Raw genomic sequence first — 19,154 nt, 5'->3', positions numbered from 1 at the left:
ACGGTGAAACAGTCGCCCTCATCCTCCTCGACCTCTCGGCTGCCTTCGACACCGTCTGTCACCGCACCCTAATCACCCGCCTCCGCTCCACCGGGATCCAAGGCCAGGCTCTGGACTGGATCACCTCCTTACTCTCAAACCGTTCCCAAAGAGTTTACCTCCCACTGTTTCGCTCAGACCCCACCGAGATCATCTGCGGCGTACCTCAAGGCTCATCGCACAGCCTGACACTCTTCAATGTCTACATGAGCCCCCTCGCCGACATCGTACACAAGCACGACATCATCATCACCTCCTACGCCGACGACACCCAACTTAAACTCTCCCTCACCAAGGACCCCGCCAGCGCCAAGACCAACCTACAAGAGGGTATGAAGGACGTCGCAGACTGGATGAGGCTCAGCCGCCTAAAGCTGAACTCTGACAAAACAGAAGTCCTCATCCTCGGCAACACCCCATCTGCTTGGGACGACTCCTGGTGGCCCAAGGCCCTCGGCACCGCACCGACCCCCGCAGACCACGACCGCAACCTCAGCTTCATCTTGGACCCTCTTCTCACCATGACCAAGCAAATCAACGCTATGTCCTCCGCCTGCTTCCTCACCCTCCGCATGCTCCACAAGATCTTCCGCTGGATCCCCGCAGACACTAGAAAAACCGTGACCCACGCCCTCGTCACGAGCCGCCTGGACTACGGCAACACCCTCTACGCTGGGACCACCGCCAAACTCCAAAAACGCCTGCAACGCATTCAAATGCCTCGGCCCGCCTCATCCTCGACGTACCCCGCAACAGCCACATCTCCGCACACCTGAGACACCTGCATTGGCTCCCAGTCGGCAAAAGGATCACCTTTCGACTTCTCACCCACGCACACAAAGCCCTCCACAACAAGGGACCGGAATACCTCAACCGACGCCTCAGCTTCTACGTCCCCACCCGCCTCCTTCGTTCCTCTGGCCTCGCGCTCGCTGCCGTCCCTTGCATCCGCCGCTCCATGGCGGGTGGGAGGTCTTTCTCCTTCCTGGCAGCCAAGACCTGGAACTCCCTCCCCACCAGCCTCAGGACCACCCAGGACCACTCCGCATTCCGGAGACTCCTAAAAACCTGGCTTTTCGAGCAGCAGTAACACCCCCCCCTTTCCCCTAGCGCCTTGAGACCCGCACGGGTGAGTAGCGCGCTTTATAAATGTTAATGATTGATTCTATGATGACTGATTTGCAGTATTTTACTGTATTTGAAAGTGAAGATGTTTATCAATCTAGAGAGAATTATGGCGATATGTTTCACTCTAATTATTATGGGAATTATTCCGTTCACAGAGCAAGTGCCTCAAAGACTCTTTTTAATTACACACAATGAGAACATTGTCCAACTCCACCACAAGGGACTTCTGAAACATATTCTGAAAAATGTGCATATTTTTCTGGGCACAACATTAAAAATGCAGAGTCATATTATTTCAAATTGCCATTGATGAAAAATTTACATACATTATTGAGAGAAACAAAATTCATTTATTCGGATTCCTTTGTTTCCCGGTTGGCTATACAAGGCTATGAATATTGGCTGAAGTCGATTGACTTAAAAAGTGTATGGGGAACAAGAAATTGGCAAATAAGGGGGAAGGAAGCTTTATTTAGAGCATGCCTGATACGTGTTCAAATTATATTTTTAAATGAAACTGTACAACAGTAAATTGTTTAGGTTTAGCAAAGATTAAGGAATTGAATGCAGCCAGTATTCCTGCCCCTGCAAAATTTTACAAATTGCAAAAGTATATAAATGCAAATGAAGATCAGCAGGATGAATGGGTCCAGAATGGCATGTTCAATGCTTCAATGTCACGTCCTGGCAGGTGGTTATTGTGGTCAATAGATACCAATGGGTGTCATAAACCTTTTATAAACTTCACGGGGTTTAGAACAAGTAGGCCTGACCCTTGCTATGTGTCATCCAAACATGCGGGCATAGTAACAACATACAGTGTAGGGAAACTATGCCAGCAATGGTTGAAGAGTTCCTCACTAGATGCTGTTAGAGAACACCTCAGTCTCCTGTCTAATAACACTGACTTACAAGATTTCCTCTTAGGCCCCAGAACACAATGCAGAAAGCACTTCTTATACGCAGTCTATAATGAAATTTGGAAGTTTTCCCAACAAGAAGTTGCTGTCCGGTTAAGGCAAATAGATCAGGAAAACTTACAAAAGGCATGAGCCGTTGTGGATAATAGGATTAATACCCTGTCCGACCGGATATACACCTATACACCTTAAACAACATTGTTTCTTCTGCAATAAACATAATACAAAGTGATATGTCTTCTTTACACCATGGACAGAATCAACTAAGGTCCATAATAGTTGGGTTGGACACTTCAAACATTGAAGGCAGGTCGCGTTCCCTGGCAACATGTTAGCGCAAAGGACATATTTTCCACATTTAATTTAACGCGACAACAACAACTAATGGCTAAGAAAGAAGCAACTTATGTCATGTTAAATATTGAAAAGTTAGAAAAGTTGTCTTTTACTGTGGCTGAAATACCATCTGCTGAGTGGTTAATACACGGGGTCATTACTCTGCCTATTTCAACACTTCAATTCACGTCCTGCTTAAAACACATTCCAGTAGGCAGATATGAAAAGATAGGAGATAGTTACATACATGAGGTGTGGGAGCTGCTCTTCTCACACAAATGTCTCAGTGGCTTGAAAGAGGTCTTTCTTAGTGGTAGTGAATGCGAGACTTCTGTCAGCCATTCAATGGTTTGTAAACAGCTGTCCTTGCACGGGGCGTGTAACGCTTCTGCAGTGAACTTGACATGTTATCTGAAGGAAGTTCCAGTCTCTTTGATTAGACCTGCGTTCCAGGTGCTCTCAAATGGCAGCTATGTCCTCCTCAATAGTGAAAACTGTTGTGGGATGTGAGCCAGAATATTTAATGCTGTTTCGGTCTCTAAGATTGTTACATGCTGCGGAAACATACTTTTTCCTCCCACAAGACAGAGAGAAGTAGCTGAGATTTTGCCCCACATCGCTACTTCTAATGTGAATTTTTACAAGTTGAGCAGACTCAAGGTTTTATTGTTTCAAAAACTTGTGGTGCTTACATCTGCAGGCGAGACCTATGTGCTTCAAGTGGCAAGGTCATCAGCAGAGATACAGTCCCTTTTAAGTACTCACTTTGCGAGACACTTTGGTGAGCTCATGGGACGAATATGTAATGCGTCCAGTACTACTGGAATTGCAAATTTCTTTAAAGCTGTTGGTTCTGGTTTCGTTCACACCTTCTCCTCTATATATAATAAAATCAGCCATCCACTTAATATTCTCCAGTATTTTCGGGGGATTTTTGATAACTTTGGCTATAATACGTGGCATCTTGATATTGCTGCTTTTTCTGTGCAATGGCTGTCCCGCCGCAACATGAAGGAATGAAAGCGCTCCCTCCAGTGCAGCTGTGTCGTGAACACATGATGCAGTTCTTTGGAGCAACACTCCTGCAGCAATTGGAGTGTGACTGGTCTCTGCCATTCAGACCAGTTTTGCACTGTGTGCAGCCCATGTTTCCGTGCCTCTGGTGCTCGTTCGAACATGCACTGAAAGTTTGTCTTTCTACGCAGCGCTTGCTTTCATTGACCCAGATCTGTTGATGTTCTCGCTGAGGGCTCATTACCAGACATGCACATTGAGGGTGCGTTTGCTACGGGAAGTTGCTTATGAGTTGCCCTTTGTGGAGGATGCAGCTCTAAACTCATTGTTGGGCACACCACAAGAATGTTGCTGCCTTGGCTGGAGCTCAGGCTTTGGAACACCAATGCTCCTCGGGTTTCCTTTGCAATGAATTTCCTACTTTACCACCTGCCGAAGTGGAAGATTTCCTGTCTTCAATTATCCCGGATTCAATTGCCAACTTCCAAAATGACTTTGACTCTTTTAATTCGACCTTTTTACACCACAGTTGACATTTTTAAATTGTCCTTTCTACACATGCTCAAGTGCCTTTTTAACTTGTCATCATTGACATTCTTATATATATGCCTTAGGTTGAATTTTAATAAGCTTTTATATACAATTAGGCCTTGAACCACCTATGAACCGGCAAGGGAAGGGTGTTGTGTAACCATTTTAGTTATAGCTCCATACATGTTATTTTAGCAAACCAGGCCTGCCACTGTGCACTTTTACCTAGATATATTTTATTCAGCTTTGTTTATTATTTTAACAAATAGCCACATTCGCAGTCTTGTTTTATTTTTCTCTATTTAGCTGTTATTTACCTAGGCCAGCACTGCATTTTTAAACAAGACATTTCTTTCCCTCTGTGCCTTTTCTAAAGGCTGCAGTAAGATAGGTTGCCGGTAAACATGGTAACGCTTTGTCTCTAGTGTTCATAGAAACATACATATCCTTACGTAGGGACATTTTCTCAGAACATTAGCTGTTTTATTATAAAAACACTTCTCTGTCCCATACACGTTAGAGGGAGATTCCAGCTAGACAACCACAACTGTATGCTGATTGCTGACTGCTTTGCTACAGCTGCTTATGTAGACTACAGGCCTCTTGCTCAGGTATGAGGGATGATGTCTTCCCAGGGGAACCTGAAGGGAAGAACTAGATCTTTACATGCTGTGCTCTAACATAGCCTAAGTAGGAATTATTTTAATGATCCTAGTGACAATATGGTAGCGTTATTTTTATGTTTTACTCTCCTTGTCACAATTGTAATCCTGTCATGCTTCATCATCCAGGTTATTGCAGTACATGCTTTATTATCTAAGATGCAGTTGCTTCATTACAACCTTATTGAAATATATACTGCCTCTGATTGTCCTTGTATACGTGAGACTAATGTAATTGAGAGAAACAGATGTGATCTGAGTAACCACAATTTCCCTGAGGAATCAATTGTGTCATGCGCTCGGCTGCCCAATCATCCCTGCTCTTGGGTGGAGATGAGGCACTGCTAGATAGCCGGAGCAAAACCTGGATTAGGCCGACAGGTTTCACCTGTAGTGGGTTCAGACTCAGTCCCCCACAGTGCAAGTGATTCTGCCGCCCAAATCCAGTAGTCTCATTAGTATAATGAGAGACTCCTCGACAACAGATCTTAAAGTAGAGGAACACCTCCATTGTTGGCACAGTTTACCCACACTGAATGTAGTAATGGTACAAGAGTGTAAAGTCGAGACAAAGTGAGGATCTGTCCGGCTTGCTCTGAAACCCCCAGAGGAATTAACAAAATGTGCCTGGCACTCATTTGTGTCCATTGGCCCCAGTAACCACCCGCCAGGGCTCGAAAGTGAGGAATTAAAACTACTATTTTGAACCCAAGCAGTAAGTTGTTCTTCAGTGAATTTAAAAAGGTTTGCCAATTGTGAAATTTAGCATGTGAGGGGATACTGGGCACAGTCAGTTCTTGTATCTTTGCTAACCCCAAACAGGATGTTTGCTGAACAGTGTCATTCAAAAACATCATTTGTAAAGGAATAAGGCATGCTCTAAACAAAGTCTACCTACCCTTTATCTGCCAATCTTTTGTTCCCTATACACCTTTCAATTCAATAGTGTTTTTCAAAAAAGCACAGCCTTCCACAGCAAGATGGGAAAAAAGGAATCTGTGTAGATTAACCTTTTTGATGCGGGCGTCGGCCACTGGCCGACGCCCACACACCCTCCCTGGTGCGGGTCACGACCAGTGGCCGACACCAGGAAGGGTATTAATAAATCGCACCGAGGATTATTATTTTTTTAACCTTCCCCTGGGAGACACGGAAGCTTCCGTGTCTCCCCCCTGTCCCCCATCCGTCCCTTCGTGACGTCAGCGCGCCGTGAGGCGTGCTGACGTTTCAAAGGTGTTTTCCCCATCAAAGCAGGAAGCAGCCTTGCAGCCGCTTCCTACTTTGATGGGGAAAACGGCCTTTCCCACGTTCGGGAAGGCCTCGTAAGAAAGGGGAGAGTCTCCCCTTTCTTACGAGGCCTTCCTGAAAGTGTTTCCTGGACCCTGGTCGCAGCTGTGCTGCGATCGGGGGCCAGGAAACACTTTCAGGTTTCCTGGCCCCCCGATCGCAGCTGTGCTGCGATCGGGGGGCCAGGAAACACTTTCAAAAGGCCTCGTAAGAAAGGGGAGACTCTCCCCTTTCTTACGAGGCCTTCTGAAACTGTTTCCTGGCCCCCGATCGCAGCAGTCTCCCCTTTCTTACGAGGCCTTCTGAAAGTGTTTCCTGGCCCCCGATCGCAGAACAGCTGCGATCGGGGGCCAGGTAACACCATTAGACGGCAGGGATTTCACTTTGGGGGGGTGGCCCCCTCGGAAAACGGGCCGCCCCCCCCCAGGCATATTTTTTATTTTAAAAAAAGGTAGGTGACCCCTGGGGGGTGGGGGGGGCGCGATTGCGCCCCCCCAGGGGATTTTTTTTTTTCCCAAAAAATAAAAAATAAAAATAAAAAATTACAGGGGGTCGTCCGTGGGCTGTGCTGCGATCGGGGGCCAGGAAACAGTTTCAGAAGGCCTCGTAAGAAAGGGGAGAGTCTCCCCTTTCTTACGAGGCCTTCTGAAAGTGTTTCCTGGCCCCCGATCGCAGCATAGCTGCGATCGGGGGCCTGGAAACACCACTAGACGCCAGGGATTTCACTTTGGGGGGGGCCGCCCCCTCGGAAAATGGGCCGCCCCCCCGGGCATATTTTTTATTTAAAAAAATAAATAAATAAAATGACAGGGGGTCGCCCGTGGGCAGGGTGACCCCCTGTGGGGGCAATATTTTTTTTTTTAGATGTTGTAGGGTTTCCCTGGGGGACATTTTGGCCCCCAAGGAAACCATACAACAACAAAAAAAAATAGATGTATATATAGATCTATATATATATATCTATGTAGATAGATATATCTATGTACATTGATATATATCTATAGATATATCTATGTAGATAGATATATATATATACATATATATATATATATAGAGGTAGATCTATATATATTAATCAAAGATTTATAAAGCGTGCTACTCACCTGTGAGGGTCTCAAGGCACTGGAGGGGGTGTACGGGGGGAGGGAAAGGGGCTGGGAGGTTCACTGTTCGAAAAGCCAGGTTTTGAGGCCCTTCCTGAAAAGAAGTAAGTTTTGGGTCTTGTGAAGGTGGGTTGTGAGGGCGTTCCAGGTTTTGGGTGCAAGGTAGGAGAAGGATCTGCCCCCGGTGGTGGTGTGTTTGATGCGGGGGACAGAGGCGAGAGAGAGGTCAGCTGAGCGGACGTTTCGTGTGGGGGTGTGGAAGGTGACTCTCGTTGAGGTAGGCAGGGCCTGTGTTGTGGAGTGATTTGTGTGCGAGGATGAGGATCTTGAAGGTGATCCTTGTGTCAGTGGGGAGCCAGTGGAGGGATTTGAGGTGTGGAGAGATGTGTTCATGTTGGGGAGGTCGAGGATGAGTCGTGCTGCTGAGTTCTGGATGCGCGTAGTTTGCGCTTGAGTTTTAGAGTGGTGCCGGCGTAGAGGGCGTTTCCGTAATCAAGCCTGCTGCTGATGAGTGCGTGAGTGACAGTTTTTCTGGTCTCTGTGGGGATCCATTTGAATGTTTTTCAGTATACGGAGTGTGTTGAAGCATGAGGAGGTGAGAGCGTTGATTTGTTGGGTCATCGAGAGGGAGGAGTCTAGGATGAGGCTGAGGTTGCGTGGGTGGTTGGCGGGGGTGGGTGCAGGGCCTAGCGTGTTGGGCCACCATGAGGGGTCCCAGGTGTTTTTGTGTGGGCCAAAGAGGATTATTTCGGTTTTGCTTGAGTTGAGTTTCAGGTGGTTGGCTGTCATATATATATCACTTTTGTCAATATGTGTGTGGTTTCCCTGGGGGGAAAAGGGTCCGACTTGTCTAGTGGCAGTTTTAGTGCCATAAAGAAGCGCAGAAGGTTTATATGTCTACTGCAAAGAGCAAATCTGTATTTTATGTAAATAGCTGAGTACATTAGTAAAGTCAGCCATTACCTGCGCTATCATACCAATGAAATGTATGTGCGGGGTGGAGGGCGGCTATGGAGAGATGAAGGGCACTTTTGCTGGGTGGTAATGAGGGAATCCGAGGAGGAGGGAGTGGGAGCACCAATTATGATTGTTGGACTGGGCGCAGGAGGTGCTAAAGACTGTGACGAATGGTATGTGACAAGGTGTTTTTTGAGTGTCTTGAAAGTATGTGCTGATTGAGGGAAGAAGCGCAGGTAAGGTGGCCTCTACTGTTGCACGTATCTCACACACACCATCGATTTTGTGACTGTCTACGTAGGCTAGTGTTTTAGAGCAACAGTTTAGCCAATAGCAGAGATGGCATCTTGATGGATGACTGCTGCCTGCACTCTGGTTATAGAGGACCGCTCTGACATAGGATCAGAGACTGAGACATCAGATACTGAGACAGCATCTGAGGGATAGGACAATGGCGCAGACTCTGGGAGTGATTTTTCAGTCAGAGGAGTCCCATTCGATAACTCCTCTTCCAGTACATTATGAGGGAGGTGATGAGGACAGTCCTGCTGTCCCTTCGCAAGCTGTTTGTGCAACTGGGTAATAGTGGGTTAGGCCAACCCAGAGAGCAGCTGAATGCAGCGGCAAGCAGAGAGAGAGAGAGAGAGTGCTCTCTTGGGAGCTCCCCAATTTAGTTCAGCCCCAAATTCCACCACCCAAATCATATTGTGGAGACATCAAAATTATCTATGGCAAAACAAACTGGTTTTGTAAGGCAGGCACCTGTGTTTTTGGTCCTGGATTCGGCGGCCATATAGAGAAACACACTAAACCCAAACATTTCTGGAAACTAGACATTCGGGGGAGTCCACAGAGGTGTGACTTGTGTGGATTCCCCAAAGTTTTCTTACCCAGAATACCCTGCGAAGCTGAAATGTTGGAAAAAACCTCAATTTTTCTTGCATTTCTGTCACACAAACTACAGGAATATGCTGGGATCCACAACATTCCTACCACCCAGTGACTCCTCACCTGTCCTGATAAAAACACTACCCCACTTGAGTGCCTACACCTAGTGCCTGTGTCAGGAATGGATCACCCCAGGGTCAACAGCTGCCTCACGTAAGGACCAACATTGACCGTTGTGTGATCTATTCCTGTAGCGGGCACCAGGCCTAACCACACAAGTGAGGTATCATATTTATCGGGAGACTTGGGGGAACGCTGGGTGGAAGGAAATTTGTGGCTCCTCTCAGATTCCAGAACTTTCTGTCACGTAATGTGAGGAAAACGTGTTACTTTAGCCACATTTTGAGGTTTGCAAAGTATTCTGGGTAACAGAACCTGGTCAGAGCCCCACAAGTCACCTCATCTTGGATTCCCCTGGGTTTCTAGTTTTCAAAGATGTGCTGGTTTGCTAGGTTTCCGCAGGTGCCGGCTGAGCTAGAGGCCAAAATCCACAGGTACGCACTGCTTTCTATGAAAAAATGTGATGTGTCCACGTTGTGTTTTGGGGCATTTCCTGTCGCGGGCGCCAGGCCTACCCACACAAGTGAGGTATAATTTTTATTGGGAGACTTGGGGGAACGCTGCGTGGAAGGAAATTTGTGGCTCCTCTCAGATTCCAGAACTTTCTGTCACCGAAATGTGAGGAAAACTTGTTTTTTTAGCTGCTTTTTGAGGTTTGCAAAGGATTCTGGGTAACAGAACCTGGTCAGAGCCCCACAAGTCACCCCATCTTGGATTTCCCTAGGTCTCTAGTTTTCAAAAATGCACAGGTTTGTTAGGTTTCCCTATGTGCCGGCTGAGCTAGAGGCCAAAATCTACAGGTAGGCACTTTGCAAAAAACAGCTCTGTATTTTGTCAAAAAATGGGATGTGTCCACGTTGTGTTTTGGGGCATTTCCTGTCGCGGGCGCTAGGCCTACCCACACAAGTGAGGTATCATTTTTATCAGGAGACTTGGGGGAACGCTTGGTGGAAGGTAATTTGTGGCTCCTCTCAGATTCCAGAACTTTCTGTCACCGAAATGTGAGGAAAACTTGTTTTTTTAGCCACTTTTTGAGGTTTGCAAAGGATTCTGGGTAACAGAACCTGGTCAGAGCCCCACAAGTCACCCCATCATGGATTCCCCTAGGTCTCTAGTTTTCAAAAATGCACAGGTTTGGTAGGTTTCCCTATGTGCCGGCTGAGCTAGAGGCCAAAATCTACAGGTAGGCACTTTGCAAAAAACAGCTCTGTATTTTGTAAAAAAATGGGATGTGTCCACGTTGTGTTTTGGGGCATTTCCTGTGGCGGGCGCTAGGCCTACCCACACAAGTGAGGTATCATTTTTATCGGGAGACTTGGGGGAACGCTGGGTGGAAGGAAATTTGTGGCTTCTCTCAGATTCCAGAACTTTCTGTCACCGAAATGTGAGGAAAACTTGTTTTTTTAGCCACTTTTTGAGGTTTGCAAAGGATTCTGGGTAACAGAACCTGGTCAGAGCCCCACGAGTCACCCCATCTTGGATTCCCCTAGGTCTCTAGTTTTCAAAAATGCACAGGTTTGGTAGGTTTCCCTATGTGCCGGCTGAGCTAGAGGCCAAAATCTACAGGTAGGCACTTTGCAAAAAACAGCTCTGTATTTTGTCAAAAAATGGGATGTGTCCACGTTGTGTTTTGGGGCATTTCCTGTCGCGGGCGCTAGGCCTACCCACACAAGTGAGGTATCATTTTTATCAGGAGACTTGGGGGAACACAGAATAGCAAATCAAGTGTTATTGCCCCTTATCTTTCTCTACATTTTTTCCTTCCAAATATAAAAGAGTGTGTAAAAAAGACGTCTATTTGAGAAATGCCCTGCAATTCACATGCTAGTATGGGCACCTCGGAATTCAGAGATGTGCAAATAACCACTGCTCCTCAAAACCTTATCTTGATCCCATTTTGGAAATGCAAAGGTTTTCTTGATACCTCTTTTTCACTCTTCATATTTCAGCAAATGAATTGCTGTATACCCAGTATAGAATGAAAACCAACTGCAGGGTGCAGCTCTTTTATTGGCTCTGGGTACCTAGGGTTCTTGATGAACCTACAAGCCCTTTATATCCCCGCAACCAGAAGAGTCCAGCAGACAAAACGGTATATTGCTTTCAGAAATCTGACATCGCAGGAAAAAGTTACAGAGTAAAACATAAAGAAAAATGGCTGTTGTTTTCAGCTCAATTTCAATATTTTTTTATTTCAGTTGTTATTTTCTGTAGGAAAACCTTGTAGGATCTACACAAATGACCCCTTGCTGAATTCAGAATTTTGTCTAGTTTTCAGAAATGTTTAGCTTTCCGGGATCCAGCATTGGTTTCACACCCATTCCTGTCACTAACTGGAAAGAGGTTGAAAGCACCAAAAATAGTAAAAATGGGGTATGTCCCAGTAAAATGCCAAATTGGTGTTGGAAAATGTGGTTTTCTGATTCAAGACTGCCCGTTCCTGAAAGGTGGGAAGATAGTGATTTCAGCACCAGAAACCCTTTGTTGATGGCATTTTCAGGGAAAAAGCCACAAGCCTTCTTCGGCAGCCCTTTTTTCCCATTTTATTGGAAAAATAGAAATTTTCACTGTATTTTGGCTATTTTCTTGGTCTCCTCCTGGGGAAACCACAAACTCTGGGTAAAATTAGAATCCCTAGGATGTTGGAAAAAAAGGACGCAAATTTGGCGTGGTTAGGTTATGTGGACAAAAAGTTATGAAGCCCTAAGCGCGAACTACCCCAAATAGCCAAAAAAGGGCTCAGCACTGGGGGGGAAAAGGCCCAGCAGCTAAGGGGTTAATTTTGTGTCGCTTAGCATAATTTTCTCATTTTGGAAGGCAGCAGTTTGAAATAATATGACACAACATTGCTGGTGTCATGCCCGGTAAAATACAAAAACTTATCTGTATATGTTTTGGCACTCCTCACAGGTGGTATTGAACAATGTTCCCACAGTGTGTAATTGTAAACTAATCTTGTACTACTGGTTCCGTGCAGAAAGGAATGTCTGTAATGGTGATAACAAAACATTTCACCATAATTGGTTGTGTTCATATACATGTCTTCACTTTCAAATACAGTGTAATATTCAAGCTGAGACAGCATATAATCAGTTGTTTTAATACATCAGTCGTCAGAAACACTACCAGCTGTAATAACATCTCTCATTGAAATTTCAAACACATATGGAATTTGAATGACCTTAGTAGCAAAGTATATGTCAAATTGTACTTTATCCAACACAATCCCATCTGGAATAGGAACTGCTGAAATGTTCACAAGGGACAAGTCTCTTTGAATCTTATGGGAAGATAGGTAAGGTGTCAAAACCTCATCCACTGGTTCAACAGAGGAGCATTCAGGAAGATAATGACCATTTATCAGAAGGGAAAAGACAATAACGAAACCAATCGAAAGCAGAAAAGCAACACATGTCAACAATATCCACAGATAGTACTATGGATAAATTAAGTAATTGTTCTTCAGCCAAATATACAGCTTAAGTGTCTTTGATACAGTCTCTGTTGCAGAAACAGATGAGTCAGAAGAAAAGTCATCCATGTCAATGAAATAACCAGAAGCAGTCTGTGCAAACACAGGAGTCGGTGCAGAACTGGTGGATGGAACTATTTGTGGTGGTTCTTAGAGCACAATGCCATCTGTCTGGTTTAGTTGGAATAATAGCGTTCCACACCCAGTACAGCGTTGGCCAATGAAGTGTTGACAGGTATCAGCAGAAGCTCATTCTACTCCCTCCCCATGCTTGAGGAGGGAATTATAGCATTGGTACTGGCAGAAATGTTGTTTACTGCTTGTAAAGGTATATCCTGTCGGGCAGTGAGAGTCGAGCGGGTACTACCCGAAAGAATACTGGATCTACTGTGCAGGATCGTCCACAATTTGAAGTTGTCAATAGAAACAAATCTGTTTTCTCTGGAGCCAGACAGCGGTGGTATGATAACCGTTCTGGTACCTTGTATTCTCAGGACTGGAACTGGTGCTCTGTAGAATGGGTCAAATTCCTTTTTCACAGCAATCTTTTCACGTACTAGATCCTCCACTTTAGGAATCAGCCTGTAGATATTGTTGGCAAATCCCTTATTCCCAAAGTGGCAGCACAAGCAGATGAATTCTCATCAAAAATTTTCAATAGCTTCTGTAAAACAGCGACATGTTCATTTATGTCAAACTGTGTGTCTGCCACCACCGCGCCAGAACCATCAAGAACAGGGATATACATAGGTATCCCAAAAAGGACCGTGCACGGGGTGCGGATTATGTAATGCACTCTGGACCCCATATAGGGGATGAAGACAACTATGGCCTGAACTTATAACTCTTGCTGTTAAGGACTGCTTTAAGTCTCTGTTCTTCCTCTCCACAACATCGTTTCCTTCAGGATGACGGGGGAGGAATAACAGAGTTGAACACCCATTGTTCTCATGGTGTCCCTGAATGTCCTAGAGACAAAGGCAGGACCCTGATCCTAATGGAATGCTGCAACCACATATGTTCCAATAAAGACTAGCAAATCTTTAATAACAGTTTGAGCGTCAGCTGAACGTTGTGGCCATACCCACATAAATCTAAAACAAGAATCAACAGCGACTAAGATGTATGTGTATGCACCATCAGGTTGTAAGGGACTACAACGATCCAGGTATACACATTGTAGTGTTTTGTTTGAAATTAGAAGGGATGTCTGCGGTGGGCATTTAATGGTGGACCCTTTAATTGGCTGGCATATGTCTCAACAAAACACATATTAGTCTGCTGGGCCAATCCAAAGCATTTTTGAAATGGTGATATTGTGGAAGCCACACCTGCATGAGCAGAAGTGACACCCTCATCCGCTGCTTTGATGAGATCTATTCCCTGGTCTTGGTTGGGGATCACACAATATCATACCCCATGAATGATTGCAAATGCAATGTTCTGGACACTGAGATGGTAAGAATATTTTTCAGGGAATGCTTTTGGTATAGGCTTGGTGTCAGCTGAAGATTTCACAGCAACCAGCATCTCATTATCCAACCTCATCTATGAGGGAGGTATTGCAGCGACAGAAGCAATAGCAACTGCAGACTTGGCAGCCACATCAGCCAAGGTGTTTTCTAAAGTACTCCTATATGTTGATGGCCCAATGTATGTCCTAGATAAGCTTTTGGTAGTCTGTCCCATAGGTCAGCTACCCTTCCCCACAAGTTTCTGTGTTTGATGGTGTTCTCTTTGGAATCTCTGAAGCCATTCAGCTGTCAGTGACATAAGTAGTCAATATAGGACTGGACACAGTAATACGAATCACACACAATAAGTGGTCAGGATCCATATGTTCCAGTGCCATGACAAGAGCCTTAAGCTCTGCCAACTGAGCAGTGCAGTCCCCTATGGTCTGCATCTAGGTATTCTGAGGGTGGAACGTACCTTAACTCATCACTCTGCTTACGACTGCGCATGCAGATGAGTATTGATGTTTAGTACCTACAGCTGGTTGTGCTGAACCATCAGTATTAATGACAGTTTGTATTGGTCACATGGTACTATATAAGTAGGTTTGGGGTACTCCTGTGCATATTGGAGGAATTCCTGAATCTGTAGTTTTGGGTCAAAGATGTAATCAACAATAGTGGCAGTCAGGGAGGTTGCCCATTGTATCCAACGTGGATGTAATGCTTTAGCATTTGGAACACAGGCCTTGGTGACTGCCTCAAGGGCTGGCAACTGGGTAGCAACAATAATGGGCAACACTTGGGCAAGTGGCCTCTACTTGATGATGGCTATCTGAACAGCAGTCAGGATTGTTTCTGTTGGTGCAAAACGTTGTCTTGCATTGGAATACAATGTGATTTGTATGCTATGGATACTGCGTCACCTTCATTGAATGTGACATAGGTGAAGCCTATAGCACCAGCAATAATTCTGATGACCAAGTTTGTTTTGTTGTTACATGTGTGTAAATTATTTGCTTCTAGCATGTCCTCCTGGAGTTCTCTGAGAATGCATGTGTGTTCTGCTGTCCAGTGTTTGCTTGAAAAATCTGGACAAATTAATCCATATAGTGGTTTTATGCATTGTGCATAATCAGGTATGTATGTTCTGGCAAAGTTAAGGAAACCCAGCAATGACTGCAATTTCTTAATGATATTTTGAGGTTGAAGTTCAGTGCATTTTTCTAGAAAGTGAGGGTCCAGGCTCTTCCTTTCATCTGATAGTTCATATTTGAGAAATAGCACACTTAAGAAACCAATTTTAGTTTTCTTGAAATTGAATTTATAGCCCTGGGCGGCGAATCCTAATATGATCCAATCCACCCTGGCCAGATGTTGTGAAGCCGGGCTTCACCGCGGCGTCTCTTTTTTCGACCACGGTCGGACTGCGCCGCTGATTGTTGGATCGCCTTCCTCTGCGTTTTTACCTAGTTTTATGATGTACTTACCTATTTTTGTGAAATTTCTTTTGCCAGTTGGTGGTGGACTCCTTTTCTTTTCTTTTTCTTCTTTTCTTCTGTTTTCTGTCCACTTGTCTTTTTTTCCTTTCTTCCTGGTTTCCATGCTGTCTTCTTGCAGGGTTCCATGTTGTCTTCTTCTGTTCCTTTTCCCCAGCATGCCTTTTTCTCTTATACTGCTACTTTTTTCCCATTATTTTCTATGGGCTTTTCCCAATCCAAGATGGTGTTGTTTGTCTTTCCTGTGTTGTCACTTCCTGTCTCCCAGTATATAAGTCACTCAGTCCTGATCTGCTTTGCGTTGCAAATACTTCCTCTTGGTGGTGAGCTTCGCTCCTGTTCTTCGTTTTTTCGCCAGATCCTGTTGCTTTGATTGTGATTTTTTCTCTTTTTTCCTTTTTTCAGTCCTGTTTTTTCTTCTTTTACAGGAGTTCCTGTTTTTGAGGTTTTTCCCATATTTGTTTTTTTTTTCCTCTGGGACTCCTTCTGGAGGGTACGGTCTGCTTAGGAGTTTCCTGTGAAGCAGCACCGTGGCTACTAGAAAGGGTCTAGGACTATCGAGAACCAGCAGAAGACCGGGTGCTCTTTCAAATCCTTCAGTCAAAGGTGAGAAGCATTGTTCAGATCGTGACAGATGTATGTTGGCGTCGTCATCAGTGACATAAATATCATCCACATAAGACAACACCTTGGGATGAATCTCATGTAGTATTTATGTTACTCGGACTGAAAACAACTCAGGGCTGTTCTCATACCCATGAGGTAATCTGCAAAAGCGACACTGCAAGCCTAATGAGCTAAAAGTACTTAGATCCCGTCTTTAAGGCACTACATTTTGGCAAAAAAACCTTTGGAAATATCTAAAGTTCTAAAGTTGTTTTGTATTTTTTTCCACACTATGTTGTTGATTAATGCTGTGTGTGTTTTGTATTTTGTATTGTATAGGTGCCTGTGTGAACATTCAAGTGTCTGTAATCAAAGACTATTCTATATGAATGATCTGGTTTGGCAATGGGGAATACTAGGTTATTAATTGCAGAGACACAGAGTTCAATGACTCTTTGGTACTCAAGTTGTTTGAGAATCTCATTCACTGGAGCTTTAGACTTGTGCTTAATAGGATATTGAGGTTGAGAATGTGGTGTAGATCTAATTGTATTACATGGTCAGGGAATTGTTTATCCCACCTCATGTGGTTGTGCTACATCACGAGAGCCTGCGCTAGAGCCCAATTGGTGACATGGGCTTCCTTTACTGAGAAAGGAGGCAAAATTACATCTTCCCCGTGTGGGAGGTTGCGGACAAATTTTTCTGCCAATAGAATATCACAGTTTACATTTTTCCAGACTATTACTGCAATAGTGCGCTCTATGTCTCCCTCAATCTGGATATTTAATTCTTAAGTCTGTCGGTGGGGAGACGTGCCTGTCCACTGTTTCAATGACAAGAAAGTTGTTAGTTGTTGTCACATCCAGATGATCTATAAGATTCTAGCGACAAATCGTCCTCTTTTTTAACATAAGCTTCTGAGGAACAATGTAAACCCTTCATCAGCTTTGTGTAGTCACTTTGCATTCTAGACCATCCCACTCTCTCACTCAGATTATCTGGTGTGACCTGAAAGGAATGAGAGGGACGTTTATCAGTATATTAGTATCTATCAGGAGTTTTTTAAGTTTCTTTGTTTCAGAGATTCTATCTTTTCTCAGAAGTCTCCAGTGGTGGAAATTCTGCTCTCTGACTTCATCTGTCTTTATTTTGTTTTTGTTTATCCTAGCGTTTTTTAGAACCCTTGTGCTTGTTTAGTGTCTTCCTTAGGGGTGGCACTCTGTAGTTGTGGTTTAGTTGGTCTGGCCCCAAGACTATTCCATCCTATACTAATATAGGTGTCGGAAATAAACTTTGGCAGCTCACACTCCTGTTGAGGAACCTCTCGGAGTCATTGACGAATAGCTGACGCTGCTGCTTCTCCTTTAATGTTACTTAAATTACACTACTTGATGACACTGTGTTAAAATTACGATTCAGTTTCATCCCCAAATATAGGGCCAGAACAGCCCCATGTTCATTTTGAATTTGTTTTAACACTTCCAGTAAATTGGCAAGTGTTGGGGTGCCATGTGTGGTAGTGTAGATTGTGGCAAAAACTGAACCCCATGTGTTACAGTCCTCTATTAAGAGAACCATGCCAAACAGCAAGCACATGGTGAGAATTCTATGTCTGTCTTGGTGTCCCTTATGGGGAAACACTGCTTCCAGCTGCTTTATTTTTTGTGCAATCCAGAACAGAATCTACTCCCGTTCTGTGGGTGCTTTTCCATTATTGAGTGTACTGTTTCTGGATTAATTCACAGGACAGCCAATTGATGAACACCTGGAGCAGCATATGCTAGGGCGACTTTTAAGGTCTGCATCACAAACTGTATTACTCGTCTATACTTTGCTACTAGCTCATTATAAAGTGTGCCTACGTCAGCTACTTGCATAACTTGCACACTGGGATGTGGTGTATACGTGTCAAGTGTTGACCACACTGGTTCATCATTGCACAAAGGACTTAATCTCACAGGTTGTATTACATGTGGAAGGACGCCATTGAACAGGTTTTGAAGTTCTTGATAAGAAAGAGGTATCTCCAAGTATTGGTAAGCTATGTACTGTTGTGGTAGGTGTGCTATTCTGTATGCATGAAATGTATGTGTATTTACATCTACTTAAGGAAAGTTGACCCAGGAGTAGAATATAGCTGCCTTAAATGCGTTGTGGGCTTCCATGACAAATGTGACATCACTGTTCTCTTCTGGTAAGCCATTGACTAAAAGAAACTGCGTGAGCTGATGTCTGCAGTTAACCCTGATGTTTACAGGATTTTCCATATTTGAGAATAGGTGTTTCAGGAACACCAACAGGGGGAAAAGATCCTTTCATGGTTCAAGCTTGAACAACCTACAGCCTAGTTAAGTGCTTCCTATTTAGCTGAGGATGATTACCCCTAAGATCACGGATGTCTCTGTGTAATGGTACTTAGGGCAGCTTCATTGTGTGTGAGACAGAGGTACTCAGGTGACTAGTAAACATATTGTCTACACCATCGTTTGTGGCGCCATGTCATAAGGACTCTTGTTCCCTAACAAGACTGCTTGATTTGGGGCAGCAGCACCTCTACGTTGTCGTCCGCTGAGTCACTCCCACACCAGTTGGCAGTCCAACCCTCCAGGCTCACTAGCAGCACCTCACCAAAACCCAACCGGTAGAGGTGATTTGTGGCAGCCTTGCATGAAACTCTGAGAAACTCCTCAGGGAAAACAGTAGTGAAACAAGCCTTACCCTTTTCTTTCCACATACTAGTCTCTTACACACAAATAGGCAAGAAAAGAGATGCAGGACAGTTTTCAATAAACGTATTGTAAATACTGCAATCTACAATAAGATACGTGAGCTGCAATGTTTAGGATAATGAGGAATTACAAAATTAGGATTGTGAAAATTAGAGATGTAAACATGAACAACCCCAGCACATTGTCATAACATGATCTACATAAAAGCCTCACCTCTAGCCCCTAAGCAAAAGCATGGTGATGTAAGCCAAATCTGTCCATGTAGTGTCCGTGTGAAGCACACCCTACCACCGTTACCTTGGTACAAGATCAGGCCGCCAGTGTCCAGATCAGGATAAGTGGAGACATAAAGGCTGAGGTCTACCAAAAACCGGCAGGCAGCATGGATGGAAATTCTGGCTGGAAC

This window comes from Pleurodeles waltl, chromosome 9 (assembly GCF_031143425.1).
Source record: "Pleurodeles waltl isolate 20211129_DDA chromosome 9, aPleWal1.hap1.20221129, whole genome shotgun sequence".
Lineage (NCBI taxonomy): Eukaryota > Metazoa > Chordata > Amphibia > Caudata > Salamandridae > Pleurodeles > Pleurodeles waltl.
This window is presented reverse-complemented; position numbering follows the sequence as displayed.